Source organism: Arachis stenosperma, chromosome 9 (genome assembly GCF_014773155.1).
Source record: "Arachis stenosperma cultivar V10309 chromosome 9, arast.V10309.gnm1.PFL2, whole genome shotgun sequence".
NCBI lineage: Eukaryota > Viridiplantae > Streptophyta > Magnoliopsida > Fabales > Fabaceae > Arachis > Arachis stenosperma.
The window spans coordinates 145359155-145376083 of NC_080385.1; positions in this window are offsets into that span (position 1 = coordinate 145359155).

A 16929-nucleotide genomic window follows, 5' to 3' on the forward strand; every position below is an offset into this window, starting at 1 on the left:
CTTTTCTGGTAAGCTTTTTAGAATGACTGCACTGCATTCTTCAGTGAGAAATACTTTTTCAGTTTCTCTCCAATCCTTCTTATGACTTAAGATCTCTTTCATGAACTTAGCATAAGAAGGTATTTGCTCAAGTGCCTCTGCAAAAGGAATCTTTATTTCAAGAGTCCTTAAATAGTCTGCAAAGCGGGCAATTGCTTATCCTGTTCCGCTTTGCGGAGTTTCTGAGGATAAGGCATCTTGGCTTGATATTCTTCAACCTTAGATGCTGCAGGTTTATTCCTTACAGAAATGGTTGAAGGAGCCTTGTTAGGGGAGTAATCATCAGGACCCTCAGGTGCCTGATTCTCCTTGGGCGTTTTGAACGCCAGGATTGGGAGGAATTTGGGCGTTAAACGCCAGCTTTTCCCCCTTTTCTGGCGTTTGAACGCCAGAACTGGGCAAGAATGGGCGTTTAACGCCAAGTTCCCTTCCTTTCTGGCGTTTGAACGCCAATATTCCTCTCTGGGCTCTCAATGTCCTCAGAGGGATTTTGAACAGTGGCTTGGTCATCCTCTGTCACTGTTCCTTAATTGACTTCTTGCTCTTTTGAGCAGTGGCTTTCAGTGTTTTCCCACTCCTCAGTTGAACTGCTTGACATTCTTCTGTTATTTGTTTAGATATTTGCTGTTTTGCTTGATTCAACTGCAGTTCTATGCTCTTGTTAGCAACCTTAGTATCATGGAGCATTTCTTTAAATTCTGCTAACTGTTCTGTCATCAGGAGCAATTGTTGATTGAGCTCATTCATCTGTTCCTGAGGATTAGGATCAGTGACTAATGCCATGGCCTCCTCCTTTAGAACAACTCATTGCTAGAATACAAGTATTGGTTTCTAGCAACAGTGTCTATAAGCTCTTGAGCTTCTTCAATTGTCTTTCTCATGTGTATAGATCCACCAGCTGAGTGGTCTAAAGACATCTGAGCTTTTTCTGTAAGCCCATAGTAGAAAATGTCTAACTGTACCCACTCTGAAAACATTTCAGAGGGACATTTTCTTAGCATATTATCCTCTTGTTTAAAGCCTTGGATGTCCAGCCTTAGCTGTGTCATCCTTTTTGGAGGGTAAAAATGATTCAGGAATTTTTTCTGATAACTGTTTCCATGTCTTTATGCTTGCTGTAGGTTGGTTATTTAACCACCTTTTTGCTTGATCTTTTACAGCAAATGGAAACAGTAACAGTCTGTAGACATCCTGATCTACCTCTTTATCATGTATTGTGTCAGCAATTTGTAAGAACTGTGCCAGAACTCAGTAGGTTCTTCCTCTGGAAGACCGGAATACTGGCAATTTTGCTGCACTATGATAATGAGTTGAGGGTTTAGCTCAAAGCTGCTTGCTTTGATGGGAGGTATACAGATGCTACTCCCATATGCAGCTGTACTGGGGTTGGCATAGGACCCCAGAGTCCTTTTGGACTGGTTAATTCCACTTGAGTCCATAATAGACAAAAGGGAAATGAGAATAATTGCAAAGAGATGAATTTTGTTTATTTTTATTTTTATTTTGAAATAACCGAAAAAAAAATTAAAATAAAAAGAAATTTAAATAAAAATTTCGAAAATTAAAAGGGAAATAAAATAAAATTTCGAAAATAAAAAATAAATAAGATCAGAGCAAGTTGAGAACTGAATCAATTAGTAAAGAAAAAGATTTTGAAGACAGCAATTAAGAAGATATGATTGAAAAATTTTTATGAAAAAGATTTGATTTTTAAAAAGAGGAAAGAGAAAAACACAAAAGACACCAAACTTAAAATTTTAGAAAATCAAACACTAATATTTTCGAAAAATTTTAAAGAGAAAAACACAAAGAGGACACCAAACTTAGAACTTTTAAGAATCAAGAAGGGACTAAGAACAAGAAAATTTCGAAAATTTAAAAGAAAAACAAAAAGCATGCAATTGACACCAAACTTAGAATATGAACTAGACTCAACTAAAAGACTCTAAACCACCAAAAAGAAAACAGTCCTAATCTAAGCAACAAATAAACCGTTAGTTGTCCAAACTCGAACAATCCCCGGCAACGGCGCCAAAAACTTGGTGCACGAAATTGCAATAACACTTTTGCAATCCCGCACAACTAACCAGCAAGTGCACTGGGTCGTCCAAGTAATACCTTGCGTGAGCAAGGGTCGATCCCACGGAGATTGTCGGCTTGAAGCAAGCTATGGTTATCTTGTAAATCTTAGTTAGGAGATTAGAAAGTATCAGGATTGATTGTAAGAAGCAAAGAACATGTAATAGTTACTTGTACTGCAGTAATGGAGAATGGGTTAGGTTTGGAGATGCTCCATCTTCCGAATCTCTGCTTTCCTACTGTCTTCTTCATCAAACACGCATGTCTCCTTCCATGGCAAGCTCGTGTAGGGTCTCACTGTTGTCAGCAGCTACCTCCCATCCGCGCAGTGAAAGCTAATGCAGAGCACTCTGTCACAGTGCCGCCAATCACCGGTTTGGTTCCCTCCTCTACCGGAATAGAATCACTCTTTTGCGTCTGTCACTAACGCCCAGTAGATTATAGGTTTGAAGCACGTCACAGTCATTCAATCATTGAATCCTACTCAGAATACCACAGACAAGGTTTAGACCTTCCGGATTCTCTTGAATGCTGCCATCAGGTCCTGCCTATACCACGAAGACTCCGAAGAATCCAAGAGATAACTACTCAATCTAAGATAGAACAGAGGTGCTTGTCAGGCACGTGTTCATGGTTGAGAATGATGATGATTGTCACGGATCATCACATTCATCCGGATTAAGAACAAGTGTTATCTTAGAATGGAAGCAAGCATGATTGAATAAGAAACAGTAGTAATTGCATTAATCCATCAAGACACAGCAGAGCTCCTCACCCCCAACCATGGGGTTTAGAGACTCATACTGTGGAAGAAACGTGTACAATGTCTTAGAGTAGTATTCGGTGCTGATTACAATGTAAAAAGGTCCTATATGTAGTAAACTAGTCTCCTAAGGTTTACAGAAATGAGTAAATGACAGAAAAATCCTCTTCCTGGCCCACTTGGTGTGTGCTTGGGCTGAGCAATCAAGGAAATTCGTGTAGAGACCTGTTCTGGAGTTAAACGCCAGCTTTGGTGCCAGTTTGGGCGTTTAACTCCAACTTTTAATCCTGTTCCGGCGTTTAACGCTGGAATTTCTGAGGCCGGATTGCAACGCGGGTTTGGGCCATCAAATCTTGGACAAAATATGGACTATTATATATTGCTGGAAAGCCCTGGATGTCTACTTTCCAATGCCGTTGAGAGCGCGCCAATTGGGCTTCTGTAGCTCCAGAAAATCCACTTCGAGTGCAGGGAGGTCAGAATCCAACAGCATCTGCAGTCCTTTTTGGTCTCTGAATCAGATTTTTGCTCAGAACCTTCAATTTCAGTCAGAAAATACCTGAAATCACAGAAAAACACACAAACTCATAGTAAAGTCCAGAAAAGTGAATTTTAATTAAAAACTAATAAAAATATACTAAAAACTAACTAAAAGATACTAGAAACATACTAAAAACAATGCCAAAAAGTATACAAATTATCCGCTCATCAACTACAGAAGGCTCAACACAGCCACCAGGAAGGATCATTTTCCTTTACCATTCATAGACCAGATGCTAGAGAGACTGGCAGGTCATGAATATTACTGCTTTTTGGATGGCTATTCAGGTTACAACCAAATTGCAGTAGATCCTCAGGACCAAGAGAAAACAGCATTTACATGTCCTTCTGGAGTATTTGCCTACAGAAAGATGCCTTTTGGTCTGTGCAATGCACCTGCAACCTTTCAAAGGTGCATGCTCTCTATCTTCTCAGATATGGTAGAGAAATTTCTGGAAGTCTTCATGGATAACTTTTCAGTATTTGGAGACTCATTCAGCTCCTGCCTTAACCATCTAGCACTTGTTCTGAAAAGATGCCAAGAGACCAACCTAGTTTTAAACTGGAAAAAATGTCACTTCATGGTGACTGAAGGAATTGTCCTTGGGCATAAAATTTCGAACAAAGGAATAGAGGTGGATCAAGCTAAGGTGGAGGTAATTGAAAGATTACCACCACCTGCCAATGTTAAGGCAATCAAAAGCTTTCTGGGGGCATGCAGGATTCTACAGAAGGTTTATAAAGGATTTTTCAAAAATTGCCAAACCTCTGAGTAATCTGCTAGCTGCTGACACTCCATTTATCTTTGATAATGAGTGCCTGTAGGCGTTTGAGACTCTGAAAGCTAAGCTGGTCACAGCACCAGTCATCTCTGTACCAAACTGGACATTACCATTTGAACTAATGTGTGATGCCAGTGACCATGCCATTGGTGCAGTTTTGGCACAAAGGCATGGTAAGCTTCTGCACGTCATCTATTACGGCAGCCAAATTCTAAATGATGCACAGAAGAACTACACAACCACAGAAAAGGAATTACTTGCAGTGGTTTATGCCCTTGACAAGTTCAGATCTTATTTAGTAGGATCAAAAGTGATTGTGTACACTGACCATGCTGCTCTTAAATATCTACTCACAAAGCAGGATTCAAAACCCAGGCTCATAAGATGGGTGTTGCTTCTGCAGGAGTTTGATATAGAAATAAGAGACAGAAAAGGGACAGAAAATCAAGTAGCTGATCACCTGTCCCGAATAGAACCAGTAGCAGGAGCATCTCTCCCTCCTACTGAGATCTCTGAAGCCTTTCCGGATGAGCAATTATTTGCTATTCAGGAAGCTCCGTGGCTTGCAGACAGTGCAAACTATAAGACTCAAGGTTCTCCTTCTGTAACCATGGAGAGGAAGCATGAAGAGCTTCTCTCAAAACAGAGTCAAATAAAGCCCCCACAGTCAAACTCTAAGTTTGGTGTTGGGAAGTCACAACCAAACTCTAAGTTTGGTGTTGGAGAGGTTCCAACATTGCTCTGAACATCTGTGAGGCTCCATGAGAGCCCACTGTCAAGCTACTGACATTAAAGAAGCGCTTGTTGGGAGGCAACCCAATGTTATATTTATTATTTTCCTTTGTGATTTTATGTTTTCTATAGGTTGATGATCATGGAAGGTCACAAAATCAATTGAAAAAGCAGAAACAGAATGAAAAACAGAAAGAAAAACAGCTCACCCTAGAGAAAAACCTTGCTGGCGTTTAAACGCCAGTAAGGGCAGCAAATAGGCGTTTAACGCCCAGTCTGGCACCATTCTGGGCGTTTAACGCCAGAAAGGGGCACCAGACTGGCGTTAAACACCAGGAATGGGCACCAAGCTGGCGTTAAACGCCAGAAATGGGCACCAGCCCGGCGTTTAACGCCAGGATTGGCAGTAGGAGCATTTTTGCTCGCCACTTGGTGCAGGGATGAATTATCCTTGACACCTCAGGATCTGTGGACCCCACAGGATCCCCACCTACCCCACCACCCTCTCTCTTCTTTCTTCTTTTGCTCGAGGACGAGCAAACCTTCTAAGTTTGGTGTGGTAAAAGCGTTGCTTTTTGTTTCTCCATAACCATTTTTGGCACCTAAGGCCGGAGAAACCTCTAGAAAGAGGAAAGGGAAGGCAAAAGCTTCCACCTCAGAGCCATGGGAGATGGAGAGATTCATCTCAAGGGATGCACTTTCCTCCACAAAACTATTGGGAGCAAATCAACACCTCCCTAGGAGAATTGAGTTCCAACATGGGACAACTAAGGGTGGAGCACCAAGAACATTCCATCCTCCTCCATGAAATTAAAGAAGATCATAGAATCATGAGAGAGGAGCAACAAAAGCAAGAAAGAGACATTGAGGAGCTCAAGCACTCCATAAGATCTTCAAGAGGAAGAACAAGCCGCTATTACTAAGGTGGACCCGTTCTTTAATTTCCTTGTTCTTTATTTTCTTGTTTTTCGAATTTCATGCTTATGTTTATCCATGTTTGTGTCTTGTGATCATTAGTGTCTTAGTGTCTATGCCTTAAAGTTATGAATGTCCTATGAATCCATCACCTTTCTTAAATGAAAAATGTTCTTAATTGAAAAAGAGAAGAATTGCATGAATTTTGAATTTTATAACAGATTAATTATTTTGATGTGGTGGCAATACTTTTGTTTTCTGAATGTATGCTTAAACAGTGCATATGTCTTTTGAATTTGTTGTTCATGATTGGTTGGCTCTTGAAAGAATGATGAAAAAGGAGACATGTTACTGAGGATCTGAAAAATCATAAAAATGATTCTTGAAGCAAGAAAAAGCAGTGAATACAAAAAAAAATGGAAGCGAAAAAAAAGAGAAAAAGATAAAAAAACGAAAAAAAAGGGAGAAAGAAAAAAAAGAAAGAAAAAGAAAGAAATAAAGTTGTTATCCAAGGCAAAAAGAGTGTGCTTAAGAACCCTGGACACCTCTAATTGGGGACTCTAGCAAAGCTGAGTCACAATCTGAAAAGGTTCACACAATTATGTGTCTGTGGCATGTATGTATCCGGTGGTAATACTGGAAGACAGAGTGCTTTGGGCCACGGCCAAGACTCATAAAGTAGCTGTGTTCAAGAATCATCATACTTAACTAGGAGAATCAATAACACTATCTGGATTCTGAGTTCCTATAGAAGCCAATCATTCTGAATTTCAAAGGATAGAGTGAGATGCCAAAACTGTTCAGAGGCAAAAAGCTAAAAGCCCCGCTCATCTAATTAATACTGATCTTCATAGATGTTTTTGGAATTCATTGCATATTCTCTTCATTTTATCTTATTTGATTTTCAGTTGCTTGGGGACAAGCAACAATTTAAGTTTGGTGTTGTGATGAGCGGATAATTTGTACGCTTTTTGGCATTGTTTTTAGTATGTTTTTAGTATATTTTAGTTAGTTTTTATTATATTCTTATTAGTTTTTAGTTAAAATTTACTTTTCTAGACTTTACTATGAGTTTGTGTGTTTTTTTGTGATTTCAGGTATTTTCTGGCTGAAATCGAGGGTCCTGAGCAAAAATCTGATTCAGAGGCTGAAAAGGACTGCAGATGCTGTTGGATTCTGACCTCTCTACACTCGAAGTGGATTTTCTGGAGCTACAGAAGCCCAATTGGCGCGCTCTCAACGGCGTTGGAAAGTAGACATCCTGGGCTTTCCAGCAATGTATAATAGTCCATACTTTGCCCGAGATTTGATGGCCCAAACCGGCGTTGCAAATCAGCTTCAGAATTCCCGGCGTTTAACGCTGGAACTGGCATAAAAATTGGAGTTAAATGCGCAAACTGGCACAAAAGCTGGCGTTTAACTCCGAGAAGAGTCTCTACACGAAAATGCTTCAATGCTCAGCCCAAGCACACACCAAGTGGGCCCAGAAGTGGATTTTTCTTTCATTTACTCATTTCTGTAAACCCTAGGTTACTAGTTCACTATTAATAGGATCTTTTGACATTGTATCTCTACCTCATGACACTTTACACGTTTCTCATTGTATCTTCTACAGCATGAGTCTCTAAACCCCATGGTTAGGGGTGAGGAGCTCTGCTGTGTCTTGATGGATTAATGCAATTACTACTGTTTCTCATTCAATCATGCTTGCTTCCGTTCTAAGATATCACTTGTTCTTAACCCGGATGAATGTGATGATCCGTGACACTCATCATCATTCTCAACTATGAACGCGTGCCTGACAACCACCTCCGTTCTATCTTAGATTGAGTAGATATCTCTTGGATTCCTTAATCAGAATCTTCGTGGTATAAGCTAGAATTGATGGCGGCATTCAAGAGAATCCGGAAGGTCTAAACCTTGTCTGTGGTATTCTGAGTAGGATTCAATGATTGAATGACTGTGACGAGCTTCAAACTCGCGATTGTGGGGCGTTAGTGACAGACGCAAAAGAATCACTGGATTCTATTCCGACATGATCGAGAACCGACAGCTGAATAGCCGTGCCGTGACAGGGTGCGTTGAACATTTTCACTGAGAGGATGGGAGGTAGCCATTGACAACGGTGAAACCCTACATACAGCTTGCCATGGAAGGAGCCTAGCGTGCTTGAAGAAGAAGACAGTAGGAAAGCAGAGGTTCAGAAGATAGAGCATCTCCAAACCTCAACCTGTTCCCCATTACTGCAAAACAAGTACTTATTTCATGTTCTTTTGCTTTTCACAATCAATCCTGATAATTTTTGATATCCTGACTAAGAGTTACAAGATAACCATAGCTTGCTTCAATCCGACAATCTCCGTGGGATCGACCCTTACTCACGTAAGGTATTACTTGGACGACCCAGTGCACTTGCTGGTTAGTTGTGCGGGATTGCAAAAGTGTGATTGCAATTTCGTGCACCAAATCCCAGTGAGGAAGACCTCCTGGGACGTCCTCTGAACAAAAAGGAGTTCCAAACTAAGAAACCTAAGGAATCTGAGGCTCACCTAGAGACCATAGAGATTCCATTGAACCTCCTTTTGCCATTTAGAACTTTGAGAACTATTCTTTCTCTGAAGAGGATGAAGATGTAACTGAAGAGCAAGTTGCTCAATATCTAGGAGCCATCATAAAGCTGAATGCCAAGTTGTTTGGTAATGAGACTTGGAAAGGTGAACCTCCCTTGCTCATTAGTGAACTAGATACATGGGTTCAGCAAACTCTACCTCAAAAGAAACAAGATCCTGGTAAATTCTTAATATCCTGTACCATAGGCACCATGACCTTTGAGAAGGCTCTGTGTGACTTGGGGTCAGGTATAAATCTTATACCACTCTCTGTAATGGAGAAGCTGGGGATCTTTGAGGTACAAGCTGCAAGAATCTCATTAGAGATGGCAGACAAGTCAATAAAACAAGCTTATGGATTGGTAGAGGACGTGTTAGTGAAGGTTAAAGGCCTTTACATCCCTGCTGATTTCATAATCCTAAACACTGGAAAGGAGGAGGATGAATACATCATCCTTGGAAGACCCTTCCTAGCCACAGCAGGAGCTGTGATTGATGTTGACAGAGGTAAACTAGTCCTTCAATTGAATGGGGACTACCTTGTGTTTAAAGCTCAAGGTTATCCTTCTGTAAACATGGAGAGGAAGCATGAAAAGCTTCTCTCAATACAAATTCAAACAAAGCCCCCACAGTCAAACTCTAAGTTTGGTGTTGAACCCCCACATTTAAACTCTAAGTTTGGTGTTGGGAGGTCCCAACAATGCTCTGATGATCTGTGAAGCTCCAATGAGAGCTCACTGTCAAGCTATTGACATTAAAGAAGCGCTTATTGGGAGGCAACCCAATTTTTATTTATCTATATTTCTCTTGTTCTTTTATGTTTTATTAGGTTTATGATCATGTGGAGTCACAAAATAATTGCAAAAATTAAAAACAGAATCAAAAATAGCAGAAGAAAAAGCACACCCTGGAAGAAGAGCTTACTGGCGTTTAAATGCCAGTAAGGAGCATCTGGCTAGCGTTCAACGCCAGAACAGAGCATGAATCTGGCGTTGAACGCCAGAAACAAGCAGCAGTCTGGCGTTTAAACGCCAGGATTGCACCCTGAGGAAAGCTGGCATTTAACGCCAGCAACAAACATTAGGCTGGCGTTAAATGCCAGAAACATGCTACATTTGGGCGTTTAACGCCAGAAACAAGCTTCAGTCTGGCCCAGGATTGCAGGTAGAGGGCGTTTTACACGCCTAATTAGTGCAGGAATGATTCATCTTTGACACCTCAGGATCTGTAGACCCTACAGGATCACCTCAGGATCTGTAGACCCCACAGGATCCCCACCTACCTCAACTCACCTTCTCTCCTCTTCACACAATCCAATAACACTCTTCCCCAAACACCCTTCACCACTCACCTCAATCTCTCTTCCCCATCACCTCTTTACCACTCACATCCATCCACTCTTCCCCATAAACCCCACCTACCTTCAAATTCAAAATCTATTTCCCACCCAAACCCACCCTAAATGACCGAACCCTAACCCATCTCCCTCCACTATATAAACCCCTCTATCCTTCTTCATTTTCACACATCACTACCCTCTCTTATCTTCCTTGGCCGAATACACATCTCTCTCCCTCTCCTCCATTTCTTCTTCTTCATCATCTATTCTTTCTTCTTTTGCTCGAGGACGAGCAACATTCTAAGTTTGGTGTGGTAAAAGCATAGCTTTTTTGTTTTTCCATAACCATTGATGGCACCTAAGGCCGGAGATACCTCTAGAAAGAGAAAAGGGAAGACAAAGCTTCCACCTCCGAGTCATGGGAGATGGAGAGATTCATCTCAAAAGCCCATCAAGACCACTTCTATGAAGTTGTGGCCAGGAAGAAGGTGATCCCCGAGGTCCTTTTCATGCTCAAGAAAAATGAGTATCCGGAGATCTGACATGAGATCCAAAGAAGAGGTTGGGAAGTTCTTACCAACCCCATTCAACAAGTCGGAATCTTAATGGTTCAAGAGTTCTATGCTAATGCATGGATCACTAGGAATCATGATCAAAGTATAAACCCGAACCCAAAGAATTATCTTACAATGGTTCGGGGGAAATGCTTAGATTTCAGTCCGGAGAATGTAAGGTTGGCATTCAACTTGCCTATGATGCAAGAAGATGCACGCCCCTACACTAGAAGGGTCAACTTTGATCAAAGGTTGGACCAAGTCCTCATGAACATATGTGTGGAAGGAGCTTAATGGAAAAGAGACTCAAAAGGCAAGCCGGTTCAATTAAGAAGACTGGACCTTAGGCCTGTAGCTAGAGGATGGTTGGAGTTTATCCAACGCTCCATCATCCCCACTAGCAACCGATCCGAAGTTACTGTGGATCGGGCCATCATGATCCATAGCATCATGAGTGGAGAAGAAGTAGAAGTTCATGAAGTCATCTCTCTAGAACTCTACAAAGTAGCCGAAAAACCCTCCACCTTAGCAAGGCTATCTTTTCCTCATCTCATTTGCCATCTATGCTACTCAGCTGGAGTTGTCATAGAAGGAGACATCCTCATTGAAGAGGACAAGCCCATCACTAAAAAGAGGATGGAGCAACCAAGAGAGGCCATCCATGGATCTCAAGAGACGCATGAGGAAGCTCATCATCAAGAAATCCCTGAGATGCCTCAAGTGATGCATTTTCCTCCAAACAACTATTGGGAACAACTCAACACTTCTCTAGAAGGATTGAGTCATGACATGAACCAATTAAGGGTGGAACACCAAGAGCACTCCATCATTCTCAATGAAATTAGAGAAGATCAAAGAGCTATGAGGGAGGAGCAACAAAGGCAAAGAAGAGACATAGAGGAGCTCAAGGACGCTATTGGTCCTTCAAGAAGAAGACGCCACCATCACTAAGGTGGAATCATTCCTTAACTTCCTTGTTCTTATCTCTCTGTTTTTCAATTTTTAAGCTTCATGTTTGTCTATGTTTGTGTCTTAACTACATGATCATTAGTATTTAGTAACTATGTCTTAAGGCTATGAATAATTCCATGAATCCTTCACCTTTCTTAAATAAAAAATATTTTTAATACAAAAGAACAAGAAGTACATGAGTTTCGAATTCATCCTTGAAATTAGTTTAATTATATTGATGTGGTGACAATACTTTTTGTTTTCTGAATGAATGCTTGAATAGTGCATATTTTTTATCTTGTTGTTTATGAATGTTAAAATTGTTGGCTCTTGAAAGAATGATGAAAAAGAGAAATGTTGTTGATGATCTGAAAAATCATAAAATTGATTCTTGAAACAAGAAAAAGCAGTGAAAAAGAAAAAGCTTGCGAAAAAAAAAAGAAAAAAAATGGCGAAAAAAATTAGAAAGAAAAAGAAAAAGCAAGCAGAAAAGCCAATAGCCCTTAAAACCAAAAGGCAAGGGTAAAAAGGATCCAAGGCTTTGAGCATCAATGGATAGGAGGGCCCAAGGAAATAAAATCCAGGCCTAAGCGGCAAAATCAAGCTGTCCCTAACCATGTGCTTGTGTCATGAAGGTCCAAGTGAAAAACTTGAGACTGAGTGGTTAAAGTCGTGATCCAAAGCAAAAAGAGTGTGCTTAAGAGCTCTGGACACCTCTAACTGGGGACTCTAGCAAAGCTGAGTCACAATCTGAAAAGGTTCACCCAGTTATGTGTCTGTGGCATTTATGTATCCGGTGGTAATACTGGAAAACAAAGTGCTTAGGGCCACGACCAAGACTCATAAGTAGCTGTGTTCAAGAATCAACATGCTTAACTAGGAAAGTCAATAACACTATCCGAAATTCTAAGTTCCTAGAGAAGCCAATCATTCTAAACTTCAAAGGAAAAAGTGAGATGCCAAAACTGTTCAGAAGCAAAAAGCTACAAGTCCCGCTCATCTAATTATAATTAATATTCATTGATATTCTGGAATTTATAGTATATTCTCTTCTTTTTATCCTATTTGATTTTCAGTTGCTTGGGGACAAGCAACAATTTAAGTTTGGTGTTGTGATGAGCGGATAATTTATACGCTTTTTGGCATTGTTTTTAGGTAGTTTTTAGTAAGTTCAAGCAACTTTTAGGGATGTTTTCATTAGTTTTTATGTTAAATTCACATTTCTGGACTTTACTATGAGTTTGTGTGTTTTTCTGTGATTTCAGGTATTTTCTGGCTGAAATTGAGGGACCTGAGCAAAAATCTGATTCAGGCTAAAAAAGGAATGCTGATGTTGTTGGATTCTGACCTCCCTGCACTCGAAATAACTTTTCTGGAGCTACAAAACTCCAAATGGCGCGCTCTTAACTGCGTTGGAAAGTAGACATCCAGGGCTTTTCAGCAATATATAATGGTCCATACTTTGTTCGAGCTTAGATGACACAAACTGGCGTTCAACGCCAGTTCCATGCTGCATTCTAGAGTAAAACGCCAGAAACACGTCACAAACCAGAGTTAAACGCCAAACAGACGTTACAACTTGGCATTTAACCCCAAGAGAAGCCTCTGCACGTGTAAAGCTCAAGCTCAGTCCAAGCACACACCAAAGTGGGTCCTGGAAGTGGATTTCTGCACTTAGACTTATTTCTGTAAACCCTAGTAGCTAGTCTTGTATAAATAGGACTTTTTACTATTGTAATTTCATCTTGTATCTATCTTTGGATTATCTTTTGATCCCTTGATCACGTTTTGGAGGTTGGCCATTCGGCATGCCTGGACCATCACTTATGTATTTTCAACGGTGGAGTTTCTACACACCATAGATTAAGGTGTGGAGCTCTGCTGTACCTCGAGAATTAATACAAGTACTACTGTTCTTCTATTCAATTCAAGCTTATTCTTATTCTAAGATATTCGCTGCACTTCAACCTGATGGATGTGATGATCCGTGACACTCATCATCATCCGTCCTTATGAACGCGTGACTGACAACCACTTCCGTTCTACCTTAGATCGAGCGTGTATCTCTTGGATTCTTTAATCAGAATCTTCGTGGTATAAGCTAGAATTATTGGTAGCCATTCTTGAGAATCCAGAAAGTCTAAACATTGTCTGTGGTATTCCGAGTAGGATTCAGGGATTGAATGACTGTGACGAGTTTCAAACTCGCGATTGTTGGGCGTAGTGACAGACGCAAAAGAATCAATGGATTCTATTTCGACATGATCGAGAACCGACAGATGATTAGCCGTGCTGTGACAAGAGCATTTAGATCATTTTTACTGAAAGGATGGAAAGTAGCCATTAACAACAGTGATGCCCTACATACAGCTTGCCATAGAAAGGAGTAAGAATGATTGGATGAAAGCAGTAGGAAAGCAGAGATTCAGAAGGAACACAGCATCTTCATGCGCTTATCTGAAATTCCCACTAATGATTTACATAAATATCTCTATCTTTATTTTATGCTTTATTTATTATTATTTTCAAAAACCATTATAACCATTTGAATCCGCCTAACTGAGATTTACAAGATGACCATAGCTTGTTTCATACCACAATCTCCGTGGGATCGACCCTTACTCACGTAAGGTTTTACTTGGACGACCCAGTGCACTTGATGGTTAGTTGTGCGAAGTTGTGAAGAATGTGAGTGAACCATTGTAGTGTGCACCAAGTTTTTGGAGCCATTGCTAAGAATTGTTCAAGTTATGAAAAGAGTAAATCACAATTTTGCCTATCATCTCTCATGAAACTTACTTTGAATTACTTAGCTGAATCAGCTAAGGAAAGGACAACCATGAAAGATGTTGTAGTTGTGCGAGTTAATATTCAATTTGTCCCTTAAAATTTAAAGTCGGATTCAATTTGATCCTTAAAATTTTAATGGACTTAAATTACACCATGAAATTTATAATCGCAACTCACATTAACCTTGAGCTAATCTCCATTAATTGATACATTAACTTGTTGTGATTTAGATTTTTAACCCAAATTCTATGTAATCATGATTTATTAGATCCTCTAAAGTTTGATTATTGCTCTCAGAACCACAAAATTTTCAAATTGAACTTGTTATTATCGTCTTCTTGAGAATGTTGGAGAGGCAATCAAATTGTTAGGAAACCTAGTAAGTCTTAGTCATATGAAATCTTAGACGAGAAATCTAAATCTTAGCAAGTTAAGATACAAAATCAATATGCCATTTATAAAAATTAGCTTAAAAATTAATATGAGTTACTATTGTAAATTTTAAGATTGAATTGAGTCAATTATAATTTTAGGGGTCAACTTGAGTCCGACCTCAAATTTCAATAGTGAGTATTATCAATATTAAAATGTCTTTCTTTTTCTTCCCAAATAATATCATGTGTTTATTCATTACAAATTAACATTGTATTCTGTTATCTTTTTTTATCGTTTGTATTATTTAATAGTTAATTCTTAGATTAAATTCATAAAATTATTAGTCACAAAAAAAATTATAAAATTATTACCATACCAAAATAATCACTTTTTGGTTATAATTATAAATTTTAAAATATTATTTTAATTTATAAACTTTTTTTACCTAAAATATTATTTATTTTTATTATTTTTTAGAAATTTGTAAGATTTTAAATAATTTTTAAAGACCATTTTTCTTTTGCTAACATTTTTTTATTAGGATAAAAGATATTTTTTTGTTAACGTTTTTAATTTTTTAAATATTTTAATTTTAATTTTTTTATTCTTAATATTTTTTATTTGGTTTAAAATTATTTTTGAATTGATTTTATTCCTTAACTAATTAGATGAAGTTAACATTTTAAAATAAATCGAAGCTGTTGTGAATAGAATTAAATAAAATAAAATTTTAAAAATATTTTTTTTAATTATAAAAGTTAGATACAAAAATTATAAGTTATCATTTTTTATTATATATATATATATATATATATATATATATATATATATGAATTAACTTACGAATTAATGAAATGAGATTATCATATTTAATAGAGTAAATATCCAATCTGATTCTTGTCTATTTTTACGAAGGATATAGCGATTTTTGTCTTAAAAAATGGGACACTTCGACTCTCAACCTTTTTATTTTGGGACAATATGATATTTCTGTTAAAAAATTTGTTAAATAATAACAAAAATTAGTTTTGTGAAAATTTTATTTGTATTTTGTGGAGGTTTTAAACCTCCACAAACTATTAATAAGTTTGTTTTTGAAAAATTCTTTCACCAATGATAGTTAAGTGAAGAAAAATCATTGATTAAAATAATGTCGCAAAAAAAGTAATTGTAGTACAATACCTTTTAAAGGAAAAAAATAATACCTAATAAAAAATAAAAGAAGAGAACTTTAATGTTAATAATATTGGTATTGGTGATGATGACGGTAGAGGAGATGATGATAATGATAGAATATGATTTCACAATAAAAATAATAAAGGTAGGAGTGATAATAATAAGCATGAAGAAGATAGTGGTAATAATGGTAGTAATTGATTATATTATTGAAAAGAATTTTGAGGGGTTTAAAACCGCCACAAAATTAATTTTTGTTATTATTTAATAATTCTTTTAGCAGAGAGATCATATTGTCCCAAAATAAAAAGATTGAGGAAAGAAGTGTCTATTTTTTTTGGACGAAAATCAAGTTATCTTTCGTAAAAATGGATAAAAATTGGATTGAGTCTTTACTCTATTTAATATATGAATTTAAATTCGCACTAAAATTCAATTCACAAGCTTATGTACTAAGTTTATCGAACTATATCCAACAAATATATGTTATCTCTAGATTAAAAATTTTAAAAATATTATTTATATATTAAAATTAGGGCTGACAATGGGTAGGGTAGGATAGGGTAAGGTTTGGATCCAATCCTGATCCAACCCTAACCCTACTCGCAGGTTAATATTTTTATATAAACTTAACCATAATCCTATCCGTTATTAATTTGCGGGTATCTGGCCTTACCCGCGAATTACAAAAAAGATACAACATTATTATATAACTTGATGATAATTTAAAATAAAACTGAATTTTATGTAAAAAAAAATTAAATTATCAATTAACGATTTTTTTAGTGACAAAATCTTTTGCATTCGCACAAGAGCCCTACCCGCACCCTACCCACTACGGATCGTATTGGCATAGAATAAAGTCGAATTGGGTACACGCAGATTAGATATATATTGCCACTCCTAATTAAAATTAACTACTATATTTTTATATTAATATATTTAATTTAATTAATTTTAATATATATTTTATATTTTAATATATATTTTACGCAAATAACTAATTTTAGTGGTACATGATTGAAAAAATTTGAGTATATATCCATTTTGGTCCTTAAAGAATTTCAGACTGGACACTTTAGTCCCCAACTAAAATTAATTACTCGATTGGTCCCTAACAATTAATTCCATCAGTCACTTAAGTCCTTGACTCCGTTAACTCTAACGGAGGACAAAATAGTCCCTGACAAGTGACAACTCTAACAGGGGACAAAATGGTCCCTGATCTTCTCTGTTCGGAAACGATATTGTTCTCTCATAATTTTCATCATATCTCGCATAACAC